Here is a 16061-nt window from a genome sequence, read left to right on the forward strand (position 1 = left end):
AAATTCATTTTTTCACACGATTATATTGTACTTTATTAAACCAATATAACCTGCAAAAATCAGACTCTAGATGCTTTAGTTTTGTCAAAATCCGAGATTTTGAATAAAACGATGGAACCGGCGCTTTATTAATATTACGATGGAATTATTAGTCGAACGCATACACAATGTTCATAACACACAGTACGTACACGGCGTGCGGGATGGTGATCTACACAACAAAGGGTCGTACCATAACATGACAGAAGGTAGGTAACCCAGGCAAACCTTAGTTAACACATTTGCTAGTCAGCGAAATTCGCCGACAATGTCAATGCATATTTACATAGAAATTTAAAACAACTGGCCGAAGAAGGAAACCTACATAAATATGTTTTCTATGTACTTCACTTGACCCAAATAGGCCTATATGATTTTTTATGGTGATCAGACATTCGCACATGGAATTTTAGAGGGATTTTGATAGCAGTTCCATTAAAAAAATTGCTATCATAATGAGACTAAGATCTAGAAACACCCCAAAATGCCATTTTGGGGAATTTTACTAGCTGAATCTTTTTGATGAAAGTCAATCTTTGGCAAGATGTAACTTTGCTACGGAAAGTGCTATGAAAAAAAGGTTTTCAGTTTTGGCTTTGTTTACTCAAGGCCCGGGGGGGTACTCAAGTTTGGTTTTGGTAGGGACGTGCCGCTGAGAATTTGAAAGTGGACCCATAAATAAACCAATTTTTCAAGAAATTTGGACCCATTGATATACCAAACGTCAAAATTTTCGGCCGAATTTAACCCAAATTGTCTTAGTTTTTACAAATTTTCCCAAAATTTTGGGAAAATTTGGACAATTTTGACTAGATTTAAGGAAAAATTGGGATATTTTCCAAAAAAATTGAGAAAATTTTGAAAAAAGGACCCATTCATATACCAAAATAGGCTTTGAAAAGGGGGTCATTGATATACCAAAAGGCTGAAAAAGCTACACATATTTGCGGCACGTCCCCGTATGGTCATTTGTACTAAGTACCCCCCCCGGGACTCAAGGGCTTTAATTTGATATATAAAATGATGCAGTTTGATGGCAAATTTGAATTCATCTACAGAAGGAGTGGTACGTATTGGCGACATATGCGCTGGTAGTAAATTCCAATTTTCTTTGCTTTGCCGTAGTTGTTCGGCTCAAAAATAAAAGGGGATATATCTGAAAGTAAACACTAACATTTTATGGCAAAGAAATGCTAATCTATTTTGTATGAAAATGTTATAACATGGCTTTTTGTTTAAATTATAGGGTGCTTGCACGGCCTACTACTTCCTGCAAGGTCATCAAATATTGATCCAATTGGGAATTTTGCTGGAGGACAAACAATGCACTGTGCACTGTACTGAGCAATGGGAGAAACTCAGGTTCATGACAAACTGGCCATTAAAATGCTCAATTATCTCCACTTAATATTAATTTTTCAGCAGAGGATTTGTTCAGAATTACTTCTTTCTATTTTCACTTTCAGCAAAAAATTTCAATTTTAATGATGAAATTGTGTTTCAGAGACAAATTTTGCTGTCTCAGAGCATGACTTTGCATTGAAACAGTACAGAAAACTGCTTGTCCTCCACCACGCTTGACTGACTTCAGCATAGGTCACTTAGTTTGACCTATTGACCTACATTGTACCGTGCAAGGGCCCTATAGTTATCATGTAAGCTTAAAAGTTATGCATGGCTTCATTATCTGCTTTTTGCAGTTTAGTAAAATACACGCATACGTTTAACAATAACATGTTTACAAATACTCACGTAAATACATTGTATCTGAATATTATACAGATCAGTTCATGCCAACTGCCAAGTAAGTCAGTGCATGTTATTTTGATTGGAATTAATGGGACACCACATTACTGCACGTACTTCCTACATTCCCACTCAGAAGGACTGCTACAAGTATTCCTTTCTTCCTAGGACAACGGCACAGTGGAACTCACTTCCACCTTCAATTAGGCATTCCCCAACTACGGAAAGTTTCAAACGTCAGCTGCAAGCTTGCAACCCTCTGGAGTTAACCAGGAGGGCCCTTCTTCGTTAATTGCCCGCTGCCTTGCTCCGCGTCAGCGCCCTGTGTTGGACATCCTATTGGAGATTACACAGTAGCTAACAGATGCAGATGCAGATACATGCAATACGGTGTTACGGTGTAAGGGCGCACACCTCTAAATCACTCCGCGCACGATGTAATGTGGATGAGTTCCGGTAAAAACGAAATCTTTTTTGAGGTATTTTGGGCCTTTCTGTGGACTTGTAAGGAAAAAGAGAAGCATGTTATAGCTTAAATAAAAGTTTGAGACCTATAAACGAACTTGGATCCCATAAAAGTTGCATAATCCAATTTTTGAAAAAAGTAGGCCCTCGGATTGAGAAAATGACCAGAAACCGGTTTTCAAGGTAAAAACGGGTCGAAAATGGTCATGGTGCTGTTTAAACGCCCATATCATGAAATCTAATCGGAAGACTACCCGTACATTGAAACATATATTAAATTTTCATCGATTTGCAATCGATTGGTGGTATATTTATGTTCAATTTGTTGCCGAAAAGGTCTAAAATCGGGCAAAGAAGAGACGTGTTTTCACGTGTATTTCAATGGGACGCGCTATTGGTGGTGTGCGCCCTTATAAGGCATGATAGGCTTAATTGGCCCGAAGTAGGCTTTTTACAGGAATCACGTCAAAAACAGGACGGATATGTGTAAAATTCCGATTTTGCAATCTGAATTAAAACTTTACAAGCCACTTAAAGATTTTAAAGTGTTTTATAGTGAAAATGTAATTTAAATTTCTTAATTAACATTGTTAAAGTTCATTAAAGTGATGAAAAAGTCAGCAAATTCGGCGTTCTGAGAGTTTTCATTAATTTAATATCGTGATTAAATTTTAGCACGTGTCCTTAAAACGACTCAAATTTCAGTTTTTTCGGGGGGGGGGCAAAATGATGCTTAATATAAAAATATGAATGTGTAGAAAATGTTTAAACTTACTTTTATTACGTTTAAAGAAATAAAATGCAAATATACCATTCAAAAGACGCTGATGCGAGTAACATTTTTGAAGAAAATGACCAAGACTGCTAGAATGGTCAAAATCATAAAACTGTTTATTTTCTGCATTGGACACATAACTTCAAACGTATTTTTTTCCAAATCTATTTATCCTAGAGCAATAAAATTTGACAATTTAATCCAAAATGTAATAAAGTTTGCAAATCTATAATGAAAAGAACCGACTTTACAAATGTGCATTATAAGGGCGCACACCTCTAAATCACTCCGCGCACGATGTAATGTGGATGAGTTCCGGTAAAAACGAAATCTTTTTTTTGAGGTATTTTGGGCCTTTCTGTGGAAATGTAAGGAAAAAGAGAAGCATGTTATAGCTTAAATAAAAGTTTGAGACCTATAAACGAACTTGGATCCCATAAAAGTTGCATAATCCAATTTTTGAAAAAAGTAGGCCCTCGGATTGAGAAAATGACCAGAAACCGGTTTTCAAGGTAAAAACGGGTCGAAAATGGTCATGGTGCTGTTTAAACGCCCATATCATGAAATCTAATCGGAAGACTACCCGTACATTGAAACATATATTAAATTTTCATCGATTTGCAATCGATTGGTGGTATATTTATGTTCAATTTGTTGCCGAAAAGGTCTAAAATCGGGCAAAGAAGAGACGTGTTTTCACGTGTATTTCAATGGGACGCGCTATTGGTGGTGTGCGCCCTTATAAGGCATGATAGGCTTAATTGGCCCGAAGTAGGCTTTTTACAGGAATCACGTCAAAAACAGGACGGATATGTGTAAAATTCCGATTTTGCAATCTGAATTAAAACTTTACAAGCCACTTAAAGATTTTAAAGTGTTTTATAGTGAAAATGTAATTTAAATTTCTTAATTAACATTGTTAAAGTTCATTAAAGTGATGAAAAAGTCAGCAAATTCGGCGTTCTGAGAGTTTTCATTAATTTAATATCGTGATTAAATTTTAGCACGTGTCCTTAAAACGACTCAAATTTCAGTTTTTTCGGGGGCAAAATGATGCTTAATATAAAAATATGAATGTGTAGAAAATGTTTAAACTTACTTTTATTACGTTTAAAGAAATAAAAATGCAAATATACCATTCAAAAGACGCTGATGCGAGTAACATTTTTGAAGAAAATGACCAAGACTGCTAGAATGGTCAAAATCATAAAAACTGTTTATTTTCTGCATTGGACACATAACTTCAAACGTATTTTTTTCCAAATCTATTTATCCTAGAGCAATAAAATTTGACAATTTAATCCAAAATGTAATAAAGTTTGCAAATCTATAATGAAAAGAACCGACTTTACAAATGTGCATTATAAGGGCGCACACCTCTAAATCACTCCGCGCACGATGTAATGTGGATGAGTTCCGGTAAAAACGAAATCTTTTTGGAGGTATTTTGGGCCTTTCTGTGGACTTGTAAGGAAAAAGAGAAGCATGTTATAGCTTAAATAAAAGTTTGAGACCTATAAACGAACTTGGATCCCATAAAAGTTGCATAATCCAATTTTTGAAAAAAGTAGGCCCTCGGATTGAGAAAATGACCAGAAACCGGTTTTCAAGGTAAAAACGGGTCGAAAATGGTCATGGTGCTGTTTAAACGCCCATATCATGAAATCTAATCGGAAGACTACCCGTACATTGAAACATATATTAAATTTTCATCGATTTGCAATCGATTGGTGGTATATTTATGTTCAATTTGTTGCCGAAAAGGTCTAAAATCGGGCAAAGAAGAGACGTGTTTTCACGTGTATTTCAATGGGACGCGCTATTGGTGGTGTGCGCCCTTATAAGGCATGATAGGCTTAATTGGCCCGAAGTAGGCTTTTTACAGGAATCACGTCAAAAACAGGACGGATATGTGTAAAATTCCGATTTTGCAATCTGAATTAAAACTTTACAAGCCACTTAAAGATTTTAAAGTGTTTTATAGTGAAAATGTAATTTAAATTTCTTAATTAACATTGTTAAAGTTCATTAAAGTGATGAAAAAGTCAGCAAATTCGGCGTTCTGAGAGTTTTCATTAATTTAATATCGTGATTAAATTTTAGCACGTGTCCTTAAAACGACTCAAATTTCAGTTTTTTCGGGGGGCAAAATGATGCTTAATATAAAAATATGAATGTGTAGAAAATGTTTAAACTTACTTTTATTACGTTTAAAGAAATAAAAATGCAAATATACCATTCAAAAGACGCTGATGCGAGTAACATTTTGAAGAAAATGACCAAGACTGCTAGAATGGTCAAAATCATAAAACTGTTTATTTTCTGCATTGGACACATAACTTCAAACGTATTTTTTTTCAAATCTATTTATCCTAGAGCAATAAAATTTGACAATTTAATCCAAAATGTAATAAAGTTTGCAAATCTATAATGAAAAGAACCGACTTTACAAATGTGCATTATAAGGGCGCACACCTCTAAATCACTCCGCGCACGATGTAATGTGGATGAGTTCCGGTAAAAACGAAATCTTTTTTGAGGTATTTTGGGCCTTTCTGTGGACTTGTAAGGAAAAAGAGAAGCATGTTATAGCTTAAATAAAAGTTTGAGACCTATAAACGAACTTGGATCCCATAAAAGTTGCATAATCCAATTTTTGAAAAAAGTAGGCCCTCGGATTGAGAAAATGACCAGAAACCGGTTTTCAAGGTAAAAACGGGTCGAAAATGGTCATGGTGCTGTTTAAACGCCCATATCATGAAATCTAATCGGAAGACTACCCGTACATTGAAACATATATTAAATTTTCATCGATTTGCAATCGATTGGTGGTATATTTATGTTCAATTTGTTGCCGAAAAGGTCTAAAATCGGGCAAAGAAGAGACGTGTTTTCACGTGTATTTCAATGGGACGCGCTATTGGTGGTGTGCGCCCTTATAAGGCATGATAGGCTTAATTGGCCCGAAGTAGGCTTTTTACAGGAATCACGTCAAAAACAGGACGGATATGTGTAAAATTCCGATTTTGCAATCTGAATTAAAACTTTACAAGCCACTTAAAGATTTTAAAGTGTTTTATAGTGAAAATGTAATTTAAATTTCTTAATTAACATTGTTAAAGTTCATTAAAGTGATGAAAAAAGTCAGCAAATTCGGCGTTCTGAGAGTTTTCATTAATTTAATATCGTGATTAAATTTTAGCACGTGTCCTTAAAACGACTCAAATTTCAGTTTTTTCGGGGGGCAAAATGATGCTTAATATAAAAATATGAATGTGTAGAAAATGTTTAAACTTACTTTTATTACGTTTAAAGAAATAAAAATGCAAATATACCATTCAAAAGACGCTGATGCGAGTAACATTTTTGAAGAAAATGACCAAGACTGCTAGAATGGTCAAAATCATAAAAACTGTTTATTTTCTGCATTGGACACATAACTTCAAACGTATTTTTTTTCCAAATCTATTTATCCTAGAGCAATAAAATTTGACAATTTAATCCAAAATGTAATAAAGTTTGCAAATCTATAATGAAAAGAACCGACTTTACAAATGTGCATTATAAGGGCGCACACCTCTAAATCACTCCGCGCACGATGTAATGTGGATGAGTTCCGGTAAAAACGAAATCTTTTTTGAGGTATTTTGGGCCTTTCTGTGGACTTGTAAGGAAAAAGAGAAGCATGTTATAGCTTAAATAAAAGTTTGAGACCTATAAACGAACTTGGATCCCATAAAAGTTGCATAATCCAATTTTTGAAAAAAGTAGGCCCTCGGATTGAGAAAATGACCAGAAACCGGTTTTCAAGGTAAAAACGGGTCGAAAATGGTCATGGTGCTGTTTAAACGCCCATATCATGAAATCTAATCGGAAGACTACCCGTACATTGAAACATATATTAAATTTTCATCGATTTGCAATCGATTGGTGGTATATTTATGTTCAATTTGTTGCCGAAAAGGTCTAAAATCGGGCAAAGAAGAGACGTGTTTTCACGTGTATTTCAATGGGACGCGCTATTGGTGGTGTGCGCCCTTATAAGGCATGATAGGCTTAATTGGCCCGAAGTAGGCTTTTTACAGGAATCACGTCAAAAACAGGACGGATATGTGTAAAATTCCGATTTTGCAATCTGAATTAAAACTTTACAAGCCACTTAAAGATTTTAAAGTGTTTTATAGTGAAAATGTAATTTAAATTTCTTAATTAACATTGTTAAAGTTCATTAAAGTGATGAAAAGTCAGCAAATTCGGCGTTCTGAGAGTTTTCATTAATTTAATATCGTGATTAAATTTTAGCACGTGTCCTTAAAACGACTCAAATTTCAGTTTTTTCGGGGGCAAAATGATGCTTAATATAAAAATATGAATGTGTAGAAAATGTTTAAACTTACTTTTATTACGTTTAAAGAAATAAAAATGCAAATATACCATTCAAAAGACGCTGATGCGAGTAACATTTGTGAAGAAAATGACCAAGACTGCTAGAATGGTCAAAATCATAAAAACTGTTTATTTTCTGCATTGGACACATAACTTCAAACGTATTTTTTTCCAAATCTATTTATCCTAGAGCAATAAAATTTGACAATTTAATCCAAAATGTAATAAAGTTTGCAAATCTATAATGAAAAGAACCGACTTTACAAATGTGCATTATAAGGCATGATAGGCTTAATTGGCCCGAAGTAGGCTTTTTACAGGAATCACGTCAAAAACAGGACGGATATGTGTAAAATTCCGATTTTGCAATCTGAATTAAAACTTTACAAGCCACTTAAAGATTTTAAAGTGTTTTATAGTGAAAATGTAATTTAAATTTCTTAATTAACATTGTTAAAGTTCATTAAAGTGATGAAAAAGTCAGCAAATTCGGCGTTCTGAGAGTTTTCATTAATTTAATATCGTGATTAAATTTTAGCACGTGTCCTTAAAACGACTCAAATTTCAGTTTTTTTTCGGGGCAAAATGATGCTTAATATAAAAATATGAATGTGTAGAAAATGTTTAAACTTACTTTTATTACGTTTAAAGAAATAAAAATGCAAATATACCATTCAAAAGACGCTGATGCGAGTAACATTTTGAAGAAAATGACCAAGACTGCTAGAATGGTCAAAATCATAAAAACTGTTTATTTTCTGCATTGGACACATAACTTCAAACGTATTTTTTTCTTATTCTATTTATCCTAGAGCAATAAAATTTGACAATTTAATCCAAAATGTAATAAAGTTTGCAAATCTATAATGAAAAGAACCGACTTTACAAATGTGCATTATAAGGGCGCACACCTCTAAATCACTCCGCGCACGATGTAATGTGGATGAGTTCCGGTAAAAACGAAATCTTTTTGAGGTATTTTGGGCCTTTCTGTGGACTTGTAAGGAAAAAGAGAAGCATGTTATAGCTTAAATAAAAGTTTGAGACCTATAAACGAACTTGGATCCCATAAAAGTTGCATAATCCAATTTTTGAAAAAAGTAGGCCCTCGGATTGAGAAAATGACCAGAAACCGGTTTTCAAGGTAAAAACGGGTCGAAAATGGTCATGGTGCTGTTTAAACGCCCATATCATGAAATCTAATCGGAAGACTACCCGTACATTGAAACATATATTAAATTTTCATCGATTTGCAATCGATTGGTGGTATATTTATGTTCAATTTGTTGCCGAAAAGGTCTAAAATCGGGCAAAGAAGAGACGTGTTTTCACGTGTATTTCAATGGGACGCGCTATTGGTGGTGTGCGCCCTTATAAGGCATGATAGGCTTAATTGGCCCGAAGTAGGCTTTTTACAGGAATCACGTCAAAACAGGACGGATATGTGTAAAATTCCGATTTTGCAATCTGAATTAAAACTTTACAAGCCACTTAAAGATTTTAAAGTGTTTTATAGTGAAAATGTAATTTAAATTTCTTAATTAACATTGTTAAAGTTCATTAAAGTGATGAAACAGTCAGCAAATTCGGCGTTCTGAGAGTTTTCATTAATTTAATATCGTGATTAAATTTTAGCACGTGTCCTTAAAACGACTCAAATTTCAGTTTTTTCGGGGGCAAAATGATGCTTAATATAAAAATATGAATGTGTAGAAAATGTTTAAACTTACTTTTATTACGTTTAAAGAAATAAAAATGAAAATATACCATTCAAAAGACGCTGATGCGAGTAACATTTTTTAAGAAAATGACCAAGACTGCTAGAATGGTCAAAATCATAAAAACTGTTTATTTTCTGCATTGGACACATAACTTCAAACGTATTTTTTTCCAAATCTATTTATCCTAGAGCAATAAAATTTGACAATTTAATCCAAAATGTAATAAAGTTTGCAAATCTATAATGAAAAGAACCGACTTTACAAATGTGCATTATAAGGGCGCACACCTCTAAATCACTCCGCGCACGATGTAATGTGGATGAGTTCCGGTAAAAACGAAATCTTTTTGAGGTATTTTGGGCCTTTCTGTGGACTTGTAAGGAAAAAGAGAAGCATGTTATAGCTTAAATAAAAGTTTGAGACCTATAAACGAACTTGGATCCCATAAAAGTTGCATAATCCAATTTTTGAAAAAAGTAGGCCCTCGGATTGAGAAAATGACCAGAAACCGGTTTTCAAGGTAAAAACGGGTCGAAAATGGTCATGGTGCTGTTTAAACGCCCATATCATGAAATCTAATCGGAAGACTACCCGTACATTGAAACATATATTAAATTTTCATCGATTTGCAATCGATTGGTGGTATATTTATGTTCAATTTGTTGCCGAAAAGGTCTAAAATCGGGCAAAGAAGAGACGTGTTTTCACGTGTATTTCAATGGGACGCGCTATTGGTGGTGTGCGCCCTTATAAGGCATGATAGGCTTAATTGGCCCGAAGTAGGCTTTTTACAGGAATCACGTCAAAAACAGGACGGATATGTGTAAAATTCCGATTTTGCAATCTGAATTAAAACTTTACAAGCCACTTAAAGATTTTAAAGTGTTTTATAGTGAAAATGTAATTTAAATTTCTTAATTAACATTGTTAAAGTTCATTAAAGTGATGAAAAGTCAGCAAATTCGGCGTTCTGAGAGTTTTCATTAATTTAATATCGTGATTAAATTTTAGCACGTGTCCTTAAAACGACTCAAATTTCAGTTTTTTCGGGGGCAAAATGATGCTTAATATAAAAATATGAATGTGTAGAAAATGTTTAAACTTACTTTTATTACGTTTAAAGAAATAAAAATGCAAATATACCATTCAAAAGACGCTGATGCGAGTAACATTTTTGAAGAAAATGACCAAGACTGCTAGAATGGTCAAAATCATAAAAACTGTTTATTTTCTGCATTGGACACATAACTTCAAACGTATTTTTTTCCAAATCTATTTATCCTAGAGCAATAAAATTTGACAATTTAATCCAAAATGTAATAAAGTTTGCAAATCTATAATGAAAAGAACCGACTTTACAAATGTGCATTATAAGGGCGCACACCTCTAAATCACTCCGCGCACGATGTAATGTGGATGAGTTCCGGTAAAAACGAAATCTTTTTTGAGGTATTTTGGGCCTTTCTGTGGACTTGTAAGGAAAAAGAGAAGCATGTTATAGCTTAAATAAAAGTTTGAGACCTATAAACGAACTTGGATCCCATAAAAGTTGCATAATCCAATTTTTGAAAAAAGTAGGCCCTCGGATTGAGAAAATGACCAGAAACCGGTTTTCAAGGTAAAAACGGGTCGAAAATGGTCATGGTGCTGTTTAAACGCCCATATCATGAAATCTAATCGGAAGACTACCCGTACATTGAAACATATATTAAATTTTCATCGATTTGCAATCGATTGGTGGTATATTTATGTTCAATTTGTTGCCGAAAAGGTCTAAAATCGGGCAAAGAAGAGACGTGTTTTCACGTGTATTTCAATGGGACGCGCTATTGGTGGTGTGCGCCCTTATAAGGCATGATAGGCTTAATTGGCCCGAAGTAGGCTTTTTACAGGAATCACGTCAAAAACAGGACGGATATGTGTAAAATTCCGATTTTGCAATCTGAATTAAAACTTTACAAGCCACTTAAAGATTTTAAAGTGTTTTATAGTGAAAATGTAATTTAAATTTCTTAATTAACATTGTTAAAGTTCATTAAAGTGATGAAAAAGTCAGCAAATTCGGCGTTCTGAGAGTTTTCATTAATTTAATATCGTGATTAAATTTTAGCACGTGTCCTTAAAACGACTCAAATTTCAGTTTTTTCGGGGGCAAAATGATGCTTAATATAAAAATATGAATGTGTAGAAAATGTTTAAACTTACTTTTATTACGTTTAAAGAAATAAAAATGCAAATATACCATTCAAAAGACGCTGATGCGAGTAACATTTTGAAGAAAATGACCAAGACTGCTAGAATGGTCAAAATCATAAAAACTGTTTATTTTCTGCATTGGACACATAACTTCAAACGTACCAAATCTATTTATCCTAGAGCAATAAAATTTGACAATTTAATCCAAAATGTAATAAAGTTTGCAAATCTATAATGAAAAGAACCGACTTTACAAATGTGCATTATAAGGCATGATAGGCTTAATTGGCCCGAAGTAGGCTTTTTACAGGAATCACGTCAAAAACAGGACGGATATGTGTAAAATTCCGATTTTGCAATCTGAATTAAAACTTTACAAGCCACTTAAAGATTTTAAAGTGTTTTATAGTGAAAATGTAATTTAAATTTCTTAATTAACATTGTTAAAGTTCATTAAAGTGATGAAAAAGTCAGCAAATTCGGCGTTCTGAGAGTTTTCATTAATTTAATATCGTGATTAAATTTTAGCACGTGTCCTTAAAACGACTCAAATTTCAGTTTTTTCGGGGGCAAAATGATGCTTAATATAAAAATATGAATGTGTAGAAAATGTTTAAACTTACTTTTATTACGTTTAAAGAAATAAAAATGCAAATATACCATTCAAAAGACGCTGATGCGAGTAACATTTTGAAGAAAATGACCAAGACTGCTAGAATGGTCAAAATCATAAAAACTGTTTATTTTCTGCATTGGACACATAACTTCAAACGTATTTTTTTCCAAATCTATTTATCCTAGAGCAATAAAATTTGACAATTTAATCCAAAATGTAATAAAGTTTGCAAATCTATAATGAAAAGAACCGACTTTACAAATGTGCATTATAAGGGCGCACACCTCTAAATCACTCCGCGCACGATGTAATGTGGATGAGTTCCGGTAAAAACGAAATCTTTTTTTTGGTATTTTGGGCCTTTCTGTGGACTTGTAAGGAAAAAGAGAAGCATGTTATAGCTTAAATAAAAGTTTGAGACCTATAAACGAACTTGGATCCCATAAAAGTTGCATAATCCAATTTTTGAAAAAAGTAGGCCCTCGGATTGAGAAAATGACCAGAAACCGGTTTTCAAGGTAAAAACGGGTCGAAAATGGTCATGGTGCTGTTTAAACGCCCATATCATGAAATCTAATCGGAAGACTACCCGTACATTGAAACATATATTAAATTTTCATCGATTTGCAATCGATTGGTGGTATATTTATGTTCAATTTGTTGCCGAAAAGGTCTAAAATCGGGCAAAGAAGAGACGTGTTTTCACGTGTATTTCAATGGGACGCGCTATTGGTGGTGTGCGCCCTTATAAGGCATGATAGGCTTAATTGGCCCGAAGTAGGCTTTTTACAGGAATCACGTCAAAAACAGGACGGATATGTGTAAAATTCCGATTTTGCAATCTGAATTAAAACTTTACAAGCCACTTAAAGATTTTAAAGTGTTTTATAGTGAAAATGTAATTTAAATTTCTTAATTAACATTGTTAAAGTTCATTAAAGTGATGAAAAAGTCAGCAAATTCGGCGTTCTGAGAGTTTTCATTAATTTAATATCGTGATTAAATTTTAGCACGTGTCCTTAAAACGACTCAAATTTCAGTTTTTTCGGGGGGGGGGGGGCAAAATTATGCTTAATATAAAAATTTGGAGGTGTAGAAAATGTTTAAACTTACTTTTATTACGTTTAAAGAAATAAAATGCAAATATACCATTCAAAAGACGCTGATGCGAGTAACATTATAGAAGAAAATGACCAAGACTGCTAGAATGGTCAAAATCATAAAAACTGTTTATTTTCTGCATTGGACACATAACTTCAAACGTATTTTTTTCCAAATCTATTTATCCTAGAGCAATAAAATTTGACAATTTAATCCAAAATGTAATAAAGTTTGCAAATCTATAATGAAAAGAACCGACTTTACAAATGTGCATTATAAGGGCGCACACCTCTAAATCACTCCGCGCACGATGTAATGTGGATGAGTTCCGGTAAAAACGAAATCTTTTTTGAGGTATTTTGGGCCTTTCTGTGGACTTGTAAGGAAAAAGAGAAGCATGTTATAGCTTAAATAAAAGTTTGAGACCTATAAACGAACTTGGATCCCATAAAAGTTGCATAATCCAATTTTTGAAAAAAGTAGGCCCTCGGATTGAGAAAATGACCAGAAACCGGTTTTCAAGGTAACCACGGGTCGAAAATGGTCATGGTGCTGTTTAAACGCCCATATCATGAAATCTAATCGGAAGACTACCCGTACATTGAAACATATATTAAATTTTCATCGATTTGCAATCGATTGGTGGTATATTTATGTTCAATTTGTTGCCGAAAAGGTCTAAAATCGGGCAAAGAAGAGACGTGTTTTCACGTGTATTTCAATGGGACGCGCTATTGGTGGTGTGCGCCCTTATAAGGCATGATAGGCTTAATTGGCCCGAAGTAGGCTTTTTACAGGAATCACGTCAAAAACAGGACGGATATGTGTAAAATTCCGATTTTGCAATCTGAATTAAAACTTTACAAGCCACTTAAAGATTTTAAAGTGTTTTATAGTGAAAATGTAATTTAAATTTCTTAATTAACATTGTTAAAGTTCATTAAAGTGATGAAAAAGTCAGCAAATTCGGCGTTCTGAGAGTTTTCATTAATTTAATATCGTGATTAAATTTTAGCACGTGTCCTTAAAACGACTCAAATTTCAGTTTTTTCGGGGGCAAAATGATGCTTAATATAAAAATATGAATGTGTAGAAAATGTTTAAACTTACTTTTATTACGTTTAAAGAAATAAAATGCAAATATACCATTCAAAAGACGCTGATGCGAGTAACATTTTTGAAGAAAATGACCAAGACTGCTAGAATGGTCAAAATCATAAAAACTGTTTATTTTCTGCATTGGACACATAACTTCAAACGTATTTTTTTCCAAATCTATTTATCCTAGAGCAATAAAATTTGACAATTTAATCCAAAATGTAATAAAGTTTGCAAATCTATAATGAAAAGAACCGACTTTACAAATGTGCATTATAAGGGCGCACACCTCTAAATCACTCCGCGCACGATGTAATGTGGATGAGTTCCGGTAAAAACGAAATCTTTATATGAGGTATTTTGGGCCTTTCTGTGGACTTGTAAGGAAAAAGAGAAGCATGTTATAGCTTAAATAAAAGTTTGAGACCTATAAACGAACTTGGATCCCATAAAAGTTGCATAATCCAATTTTTGAAAAAAGTAGGCCCTCGGATTGAGAAAATGACCAGAAACCGGTTTTCAAGGTAAAAACGGGTCGAAAATGGTCATGGTGCTGTTTAAACGCCCATATCATGAAATCTAATCGGAAGACTACCCGTACATTGAAACATATATTAAATTTTCATCGATTTGCAATCGATTGGTGGTATATTTATGTTCAATTTGTTGCCGAAAAGGTCTAAAATCGGGCAAAGAAGAGACGTGTTTTCACGTGTATTTCAATGGGACGCGCTATTGGTGGTGTGCGCCCTTATAAGGCATGATAGGCTTAATTGGCCCGAAGTAGGCTTTTTACAGGAATCACGTCAAAAACAGGACGGATATGTGTAAAATTCCGATTTTGCAATCTGAATTAAAACTTTACAAGCCACTTAAAGATTTTAAAGTGTTTTATAGTGAAAATGTAATTTAAATTTCTTAATTAACATTGTTAAAGTTCATTAAAGTGATGAAAAAGTCAGCAAATTCGGCGTTCTGAGAGTTTTCATTAATTTAATATCGTGATTAAATTTTAGCACGTGTCCTTAAAACGACTCAAATTTCAGTTTTTTCGGGGGGGGGGCAAAATGATGCTTAATATAAAAATATGAATGTGTAGAAAATGTTTAAACTTACTTTTATTACGTTTAAAGAAATAAAAATGCAAATATACCATTCAAAAGACGCTGATGCGAGTAACATTTTGAAGAAAATGACCAAGACTGCTAGAATGGTCAAAATCATAAAAACTGTTTATTTTCTGCATTGGACACATAACTTCAAACGTATTTTTTTCCAAATCTATTTATCCTAGAGCAATAAAATTTGACAATTTAATCCAAAATGTAATAAAGTTTGCAAATCTATAATGAAAAGAACCGACTTTACAAATGTGCATTATAAGGGCGCACACCTCTAAATCACTCCGCGCACGATGTAATGTGGATGAGTTCCGGTAAAAACGAAATCTTTTTTAAGGTATTTTGGGCCTTTCTGTGGACTTGTAAGGAAAAAGAGAAGCATGTTATAGCTTAAATAAAAGTTTGAGACCTATAAACGAACTTGGATCCCATAAAAGTTGCATAATCCAATTTTTGAAAAAAGTAGGCCCTCGGATTGAGAAAATGACCAGAAACCGGTTTTCAAGGTAAAAACGGGTCGAAAATGGTCATGGTGCTGTTTAAACGCCCATATCATGAAATCTAATCGGAAGACTACCCGTACATTGAAACATATATTAAATTTTCATCGATTTGCAATCGATTGGTGGTATATTTATGTTCAATTTGTTGCCGAAAAGGTCTAAAATCGGGCAAAGAAGAGACGTGTTTTCACGTGTATTTCAATGGGACGCGCTATTGGTGGTGTGCGCCCTTATAAGGCATGATAGGCTTAATTGGCCCGAAGTAGGCTTTTTACAGGAATCACGTCAAAAACA

Source organism: Amphiura filiformis, unplaced genomic scaffold (assembly GCF_039555335.1).
Source record: "Amphiura filiformis unplaced genomic scaffold, Afil_fr2py scaffold_35, whole genome shotgun sequence".
NCBI lineage: Eukaryota > Metazoa > Echinodermata > Ophiuroidea > Amphilepidida > Amphiuridae > Amphiura > Amphiura filiformis.